This window comes from Gallus gallus, chromosome 10 (assembly GCF_016699485.2).
Source record: "Gallus gallus isolate bGalGal1 chromosome 10, bGalGal1.mat.broiler.GRCg7b, whole genome shotgun sequence".
In the NCBI taxonomy this organism is placed as follows: Eukaryota; Metazoa; Chordata; class Aves; order Galliformes; family Phasianidae; genus Gallus; species Gallus gallus.
Window position 1 is genome coordinate 12,057,511 of NC_052541.1, and position 9,493 is coordinate 12,067,003.

The 9,493-nt window shown below is 38.8% G+C and overlaps 1 long non-coding RNA gene across 1 annotated transcript; it reads left to right on the forward strand.

Annotated features, from left to right (window-relative positions):
• The first annotated feature begins 1,930 nt into the window (after positions 1-1,930).
• On the forward strand, positions 1,931-9,072 carry LOC124417110. Its single transcript, XR_006931074.1, has 4 exons — positions 1,931-2,652; positions 2,979-3,021; positions 4,863-4,958; positions 7,522-9,072. It is a non-coding gene; the product is annotated as an uncharacterized LOC124417110 (long non-coding RNA).
• The last annotated feature ends 421 nt before the right edge of the window (positions 9,073-9,493 follow it).

A 9,493-nucleotide genomic window follows, 5' to 3' on the forward strand; every position in this document is an offset into this window, starting at 1 on the left:
ATCACTGTTGCAAAGAGGAGCAATTTTTTTCAATGCACAAACAAGGAAAGGAACCCTGCCCACACAGTGTTCCTGGTTTCACCATGGAAATTCAAACCATAATAGCCATGGGAGTTTCTGAGATATGAAGAGCTTTCTGTGAACAGCGTCCCTTTGTTTTCTTCATCTCTCAGGGAAGACTGAGTCTGTGCTTTTTAAGTCAGTGAAGGGAAATATTAAAATCTGGAGAGAGAATCTGGGAAGGGATGGGGAAAGCAGTGAGCACCAACCTGCCAGAAGAGGGTCTTTTCTCTATGAGAAGCAGATGTCTGGAGCGACCTTTAGCAGGGGGTGCAGGAGTTAAGGGTGTTCGTGAACTTTGTAGACTTCTGTATTTTGATGCTCCAATTCTTTGTTGCTGACTTATTATTTTTGTTTGCTCTGGTGAAAAGGCCTTGGTACCCATTTTTATTTTAAAAATAGTAATAAATCAAAGTCTTTTCATTTATATTAGAATACTAGTGTTCATCAAGCTGACTGTTTCAAATAAATGTTTCTTCTAGCGCTTCAGTTGATCGCTGACTTCAGGGTTAAAACACCAGAATGGCTGATATGAAAATATTCTGAGCCTTGATTTTTTTCTTACATATTGGGAAGGATGCATAATGAAAAATATAGCAATGTTACAAAGCATTGCATGGCTTTAGAAAGAAAATGTGTATGGCTAACAGCTTACATCATCTGAAATGACAATGATGATACTTAGATTACTATTATCAGCTTTAATTGCAGCTCTGTGCTTTTTTCTGTCTCAGTTCAGTGCAGTTCAGTTTCACACCTGAAGTCAAGCATTTCATGCAAATGTTTGAGGAACAATGACTTGTATGACTTGTTTGGTTTCATGCCTCTTTTGTAGTACATGTAAGCCTTAATGTTTAGAATATCTGCCTTTTTTTCCCCTTGTTTCCAGATTGTCATGGTTAAGGAAGAGTGACCCCGTTTACCCCTGACCCACTTGAGCAGCCTCATGAGGACAGCAGTAAAGGAAGTTTTCCTGGAGTCTTGGCTGTCCTGTGGGTTTCATTAGATTTTCATGAAGCCTCTTCAATCTGGTCTGTGGTTTTCTTTTCAAGTAGCATGTTGCTGAGCTAGGCTAGCTCTGATGGTGCTGGGAGAGTTAAATCACCACCAAACTTTCAAGGCTTTAGACGGGAAGCATGGTTTGACTCCCCATGAATGATGTACTTGGCACAAAAATCCAGTTTGGTAACAGTTTGCTTGGAGCAAACATGGAATCTGTTTCCAGTCCTTTTTATTCTTTTTTTTTTCAGCCTCCACCAACAAAATATTTTTTCGTAGAGTATATAGTAAAATGTAGATATTTTAGTGTATTATATATTATAGCCATTTGTTTAAAGGTAGAAAATAAGAGAACCCTAATGAAGGTTCATGATTCCATTGAAGATAAACCCTTTTTTTTTCTTTCTCAGTGGTGAATGTGTGATGTTGGTTGCAAGTTATCACAATGCCAAGAATTTCCTGGGTCATTTAACTTCTTCAGTATATATTATAGGCATCCATGAAGTTATCCTGCCATTTATTTTTCCTCCACTAGGCAATTCTGTGCCTCCAGAATTTTAGTATGTTTGTCTTGCTTGTTTCATCTACCTAAAGACACAGCTCTGATCTTAGTTGCTATTTTTCACCTTCTGTGACAGTGAGAAACATTAGTTGGCTTTTACTTGCCTCCTCTGAAAGATGAATTTACTGTATATTGTATAATTTTATTTGTATATTATATAATATACTGCATATTGTATTTATAAATAATAATGTTTCCTGAACAAGCAAGAAAGTCGATGATGTTCTGTTTTAACACAGGTAATTTTAACACAACACTGGAAGATATTATTGTAAATTATTGAATTATTTTCTTAGGTTCTTGCCTGCGAATCTTCTTTTACAGTCATTACATGATGAGTCTATGGGCATTGATTGCTCTGACAAGGTGAGGATTTGGGAGAAGAAGACAGTCTCAGTATCATCACCTTCATAAGGAGTTTGTAAGTGATGCAGCACAGATGAGTTGAGGGAGCTGGGAGATGGAGATATCGCCTTGAAATATGGAGGCAGAGGTTATTTCTTGTCATACAGTATGTACTGTTGCTTACTTCAAGAGTTGCTTGGGAGACTCTGCAAAGTCAGTAGTCCTAGAACGATATTTGAGAGTGAATTGCAATAGCAACATAAGTAGTAACAGAAAAGGCTTTACCCTGATTTTACAGGTTGTATGCATTTTATTGTGTTCAGGACTGAGTCATACTGTAAGGCCTTTTAATAGCTGAAAGGATGAAAAAATAGAAAAACAGAGCAACCTCTTTGGTATGATTGTCTCCCAGTGTACAGACATCTTTGCATCTAAATTTCAAAGGAAATACAGCTTTTCTCTTAAAAGGAATAATATTAAGAAATAATATCTGTAGTTTATATGGCCCATCTTCTGTTGCCCATTCATCATTTCCAGCAAGGGAGATGACTTTTATGTTGGCAGATGACATTAAGCAACAAGTAACGCTCTGGACAGCAACCAGTCTCCCTCCAATAAAAGGCGAAGGCATGCGGTGGGAAGTGTGACATGTGTGCTGCTGCTTATATCCTCTGGGCTTAGTTAAAGTAAGCAACTAGATAAGATTTCTTGCTTTGATTTCCAAGTCTGCTGTTACTTTGTTCCATCACCTTGGTCAATTCCGTTCTGTTTACCTAGTTGTAAAATGTGTTCCATAATATTTATTTGATTTACGGCGATTAAATCTTCTGTTATTAGTTTAGGTCCCCTTTGTTCTAGTTATTGTGTACATCTATAAGTAATCAAAGTCTCTGCTCCAGGGAAGGTATTACCTTCATAAATAATGGAGGTGGAGGCACCAAGAAATTCTAGGATGTGTTATGGGAAGTTGGGCAGCTGGGAGCACAGCTAAATAACATGGCCTTTTTTGCAGGAAGAAGGTCAGGAAGCTTTAGGCATTGCCCAGTGGTTCATGAGTAAGTATTTTACCTGCTTTAATTATAGAAGGGATAACTCTCTTCTTCGACAATCTGCTAAAAGGACTTTTGGAAATTCTTGAAAACTTCCAGAAGTTATCATATGAGCCCACTGAAATCATATGTGTTATTTATGGGATCTGTATGAAGAAAGGCATATAAAATAAATTTCTGGTAGAGGGAGTCTTTAAAAAAAAAAAAGACATTACAATACATCTTTTGTACTCTTTAAAGCAAGAGGCAATGTGTTACAAATTATAACATGAACTAACTTTGCACTTTCTGGAACTGGCTTTAGCAGCCATGTAGATTTATTTAAATGCTGTATCAGGAGTCAAATACTATTTCTGATTCAGCTTTTAAGTTAAAAATACAGATGACTTCATGACTTGTACTCCAGACAGCCCATAACAAAGCTCAGCATTGTTGTTTAGTTCTTACCAGGGAGCAGCGTAACGATGTACAACGTGTGTTGCTTGAAACCAACTACAAAGAGCTATACTGTGTAGTGCACCCTCCACAACTGTGTTGTGTTTTGGTGTTGTTTTGGGGTTTTTTTTAAGAGGTATGTTAGCATTAGGACAAGTATCTCTTTGGTAAAGCAGTAAATACAAACTAAGTCCATCCCTGCCCTGTTCAGTGAAATCATGGCACAGCGTTTTGAAATGCTGCCAGTTTCAGATACAAGCAGAAGTGCTGTTAGCTCTGGCCTGCTACTGTAAATGTAAACCATTAAAATGGTGATTAATGAGAAATGGTTGGAATTCAATCCTGCACAGGAAATTCAAGGACCTAAGAGGGAAGGGAGGTAGGAGTACATGCCTGACTCTGGGGCCTGACTGTTCTTGAAACTCGATTCTCCTCTGCCTTGGGGTCTGCCAGAAGTTAGGGAAGATCAATAGCATTTGATTGTGTGCAATCAAACAGGCATTGCTAATCACTGGTAATTTGGTTTTGGAACTGCATTCTGCCACTCCCACCCTCTTCTCTTTTCTCAGCTACCAAGTTCACTTTACTTTGTTTTGCTTGTGACCTTTTTATCTAACATCCTTCTATGGTTTCTTACTTTCCTTCCTTACCCTCTCATCTAACTTGAGTGCTTTTCACCACTTACACCTCATTTTCCAAAAAAAAAAAAAAAAAAAAAGGAATCATCATCAGAATCCGGGAGAAAAGCTTGTCCAGCATTAAGTGCTAAACTTCAGCTAGGAGGTTAAAAGTAAGTGGACTGAAGAGCTGATCGCCGGCAGCTGCTCTCTGCTTTCTTGAATATGGGTAAGAGAGAGCTTGGAGAGCCCTTGTGTCCCAGGGAGACTTGAGAGAATAAGGAAGAGATTTCTGCCGAGCATTTCACTTTGCTGAAAAACTCTGCTTACGCTCATTCTTCCCTGGTATATATTTCATCCTTTTTTTCAAATGTTTTTGTTGTTACCTTCTTAAGACTCACACGTTTCTTGGTTATTTCCTTATTTAAAAATCATCATCATCATCTTCTAGTCTCGGTTGATTTAAAGACTGCTGGTTCATCTTTGCCTCACCTTCCTCAGCTGTAAATTAGCAACAGAATGTATGCCTGGCTGCTGCTATTCCATTCAATGCATAGAGTGTGTGGCATTATTGCTTCTGTGTTGTTACTTATCTGTAATCTTAAATCTACTATCTTACTGTACCAAGCAAGCTTACTGTACTAAGACATTCATTCTAGTTGCTCAGTAAATTTATTCTTCAGAAATGCTCTTTTCCCCTGTAGTTTGGAACAAATTAATCTGAGAGCAAAATCTGGCTTGGGATGTATTGACATGGATGGCACATTCCTTAATGCTCTATTTATATGACAATAGAAGAGAGTTATGTCGCCTACGCAGAAGACCTATACAGAAGAGGTTCTTCACCATCACTACCAGAAGCACACACAAGATCATCCTGATCCCACTCAGGTAACTCTCTACTTCAGCAGGGGTGCTGTGTTCTGCAGCTGAGATGTAGTTGTGCAACAAAAGTGACAAGAAATGGGTAACGTAGTTGGGGTGAATTTCGCTTCGTTGAGTTGAAGTGTATCATTTTGTTTAAAAAGTTAATATGGTAACAGATTTTATGTGTGTATTAATGAATAGTTTCAAATTGCTGTAATTGCACAAGATATAAATTACAGTAATCATGTTCGCTTAAGTCTTTCAGTGGTTGTAGTGCCATCATTTCAGTGTCACATTTCTAACAATTTACTAATTTCTTCTGAGCAATTCTGGCATTGTTAGAACTGTACTTTAATGTCCATTGCACTTGAGGGAGACAGATAGCACTTTCAGCAGAGAAAAAGACACTGAAAGGCATGAGTATTTACTGCAGATGGATGTGCAGCTACAGATACCTCTATCAGAGTAATCCCTCAGATAACCGTGAGTCCATCATGAATTTTTAGAGAGAACTGAGAAAATTATGGCAGCAAAAAGAGCTGTTGTTATTTTCCCACAAATTTAAGGGCAAACTGATATAATATTTAGCTCCTGTTTTCATCACAATTAGCATAGCATATGTAAGCCGAAATGAGAGAGGGGTCCGATCTGTAACATTGTTGTGGGTGTCACCCCCCTTGGTGTGGGTATGGATGGAGAACTCCTTTCACTGGAGGTAAAAGCTGGCACTCCCACTTGAAGATTCTTGCTGCATCGGAGATGTTTTTCTACTTAAATATGATGATTTATCTAAAATTTTTAAAAAATAAAAGGAAAAGTGCTTTGCAGTTTGCGACTATTTCCAAGCTTCTTGATTGCTTAGCCAATTCCTTGAGATCTTTGACCGCGTGAAATTTAATTAAATGGAATTAAGAGAATCATAGCATAGAATCATAGAATGGCTTTGGTTGGAAGGAACCTCAAGGATCATGAAGCTCCAACCCTCCCGCCACGGGCAGGGCCACCAACCTCCACATTTAATACCAGACCAGGCTGCCCAGGGCCCCATCCAACCTGGCCTTGAACACCTCCAGGGACGGGGCATCCACACCTCTCTGGGCAGCCTGTGCCAGCACCTCAGCTCTCTCATAGTCAAGAACTTTGAGAAATGTATTTATTTGTCCAGTGCAATCTTTATTTCCTCTTAATGACTAGCTCTGATCATTGGCCACTATGTAAATAACCTTTTTATCAGGGAGGAAAGCTAACAGCCTTTAATGGCTTAAATTCTGTGAATGATGCCCGTGAGGAACTCCTTAGAAAAACACTTCTGGTGAACTCAGCAGAACTCTTCATGTAGCAAAATTATTCACACAAGTGTTTGAGTAGTATGGTAGCGTTCCTCTCCCACATTCCTCCTGTTGTTCTTCCACCGTGACAACAAGCCAGCACATGGACACCACAGGACATTTTTTTAGTCTGATATGTGTCCTGAATAAGGATTTAATGTAGACTAAAAAACTGTTTTGAATGTTTCCTGTAAACATTTTTATTTTTTCTATTTAGCCTTTAGTTCTTGATTTAAATTATCTGTAGAGTTCCTACTAGGTGTGTTTTCTTGATATTTAATGTTCATAACGTACCCTTATTGCAATATAACAAACTCTACAGTTAGCTGTATTTTACTTACAGTGAATTTATTACTCTAAAAAGGTTCTGGAATTAATGACTTACCAGAAAAACAAAAAAAAAAATCTCAATATTATGTCCTGCTAACAAGGCACAGTGGATTTGCTTAGTTGTAAATGCATATTCAGAGTATATGCAACAGCTGCAGAATACTTATCAAAAGCATAGTCTCTGTAAGAGGCTGTCACTATTCCCTAATGCCAGGTTCCTTCAGAAGTCACAATTTCTCTTGCAGTTACTCATTGTTTTCCAGTTATCCTTTTTATGTATCTACTGCAACTTACGTGTTCTTGGTACGTGCTTCATGGATATATGTTTAATGGGTAAAACAAGTATTTTTCCTCAGATAGTTCAAGAAATACATAGATGTGGTATTTGGGGTTCAGTGGGCAGTAATGGTGGTAGGCAGATGATTGGACTTGATGATCTTAGAGGTCTTTTCCAACCTTAAGCTTGATTCCATGATTTCCCATGATTTTTTTTTTCCCCCATCCCCTTGAATTGTTTTTGTTGTTGTTTTAAGTACACTGTCCTATCCTTTATCTTAATGCTAAACTGCAAGCAAACTTCAGTTTAATTCAGGCTGTTTTGGAGTCAGCTCTATCTGATCCCTAACTGCTGCGAAAACTGACTGATCTCCCCTATTATTAGGTCTCTTGCAGCACCTTCCTCCTACTTACATGGACAGATGGAGTCCCAGTTGTTTTCCTGTGGTCACCAGTGCTACCAGGAGACCCATCTTAGTGACAGGCACTTAGATTAATTTCGAATTTTTAATCATGAATTAACACTTGTCTGCTTTGAAGTGTATGCTGTTGGGAAATTAATGTCACATCATGTGATACAGCCATTTTAACTCTGCAAAGAAAACTGATTGTTTTCTTTTTCTTTTTTTCTTTTTTTCCCCTTCATGCCAAAGGTTAACTGTCTGGACAGCTGTGAGTCAAGCCTTCAAGCCACGCTGCTTTATCTGATTGGTCTCAGACTTGATCTGGCACATGAAAGGAAATGTGAGGAAGTTTCAAGCAGGGATCGTTTTGCAAGTCCAGAGCTGAGGGTGAGGTCAAGTTCACTCACATTTTTGGAGTATCACATTGCAAACATAAAGCACCGTGCATACAGCATGAGGGTTGGTGGAGCAGTGGTTTCAACTGCAGGAGATCTGTGTTGCTGGAGTATTTTCGTGTTATTTACCAGCATCAATGAAATATACCACACTAAAGAAACAGCAGTTGCATGTATTTTTTAAAGGCGACCCTTCTAGGGAATAGGCATATGGTGACTTTATCTTCGTTTTGATGTTTAACTCACACAGGTGTTGCAAGCATCTCGTGGAGCTGCAGGGTAATGTTAGCATTTAGTTAATGAGTAAGTTCTTATTATTCATGTGGCATTAATTTAGCCCACGATGTTACTCCTTTCCTCTTGCGGTGCGTTCAGAGTCGTGGAGATTGCTGCAAGAATTTATGGGATGGAAAAGCAGATATTTAACTATGGGGCTTTTTAAAGCTGTGTGGAGTAATAAAATCATTACTGTTGGAAAAGACTACCAAGATCATCTAGTCTGACCATCAACCCATCGCCACCATGCCCTCTAACCATGTTCCTCAGTCCTACTGACTCGACTGCCCTCCTTGCAAACAAGCTCTGTTCCAGACTCAGCCTTAGGTCGTCACTTCATAAAAATGGTCTCATTTCTACTAGGGCCTCACTGAGATTTCCCAGTCAGTCATTTTTCTGAAGATGTTTAAGTCTTAAATGCGTACTTTGTTATTCTGAAAGGCTTTATGGCTTTGTGTAATCAGTTTTTCTTAAAGGAGAATTGTTGGGTAAGCTGTACATTTCAGCAAAACCACAATTTAAAATTTTGTTATCTGTTGTAACATGCAGTAAATTCCATGGTTAATGGAAGAGCATATTGAGCAAAATCCTGTGCCACTCCTGAGCTCAGTTGTACCAAGTGCTCTAAAGGCTGTCTGTGTGGAACAGGTCTGCATGCTTGTCACTGTTGCGGTGTAAATGTTGTATTTCTCAACATCTACTACGGAGAAGCAGGAGTTTATTCTCTAAGAATAGAAAAGCAGAACAGATATGAGCAGCTCCCAGGGGGTCGCTGGCCATCAGCATTTTCACACTTAGCATATTCAGATAAGTGTGGGGACCTTGTGCGTGGTAGATGCAAAATGTTGTACATACCCACTTTGTTTCCTGAAGTATTTCTACATTTCTAGCATTTACTTACAGCTACCTGAAATGTTGGAATATAGATGATACAGCTGTATGATGAGGAATCTTTGAAGTCTTCAGATATTCTCAGCTGAGCTTTTAAAAAAAAACAATGCCCCCCCCCCAAATAAAAAAAAAAATAAAAAATGAAGGCACTGAAATGAATCATTCTTTCCTGAAAATGCTAATTATAAATCCCAGGAAAATGTAAGATTATAAATTGCAGAATATTTTAATACCTTGCATGCAAATTAGTCAACCACTCTAATCACGTAAATGAGCACCGTCGAGACATTATGTGAAGGACCACAGTAATGGGCACCTGTCTAATCCTTTAGTGATCTTTTTCAGAGTGGTAATGACAGTGGTGCTAACTGTGATGGAGGAGTGACGTGTTCCTAGACAAAACTTGGAAGGACAGGCACTGATCTGTTAGAGATCGTCTATATTTTAATTTTTGAATGCAAAATTCTCTAGGGCTTTGTTTGGTACGGAGGGGTGGGGGCTGTCTCACTTCTCACTTTAGAATTTTATAATGAAATAGGCACAGTCCTGGGATGCTCTCATCACTTGTATGCTTATCAGGGAGAGCTGTGCACAAGCTGGAACTAAACTAAACCCTCAATGCAAATCCCCACTGTGCCCTGAGAGGAGGATAATAAGAA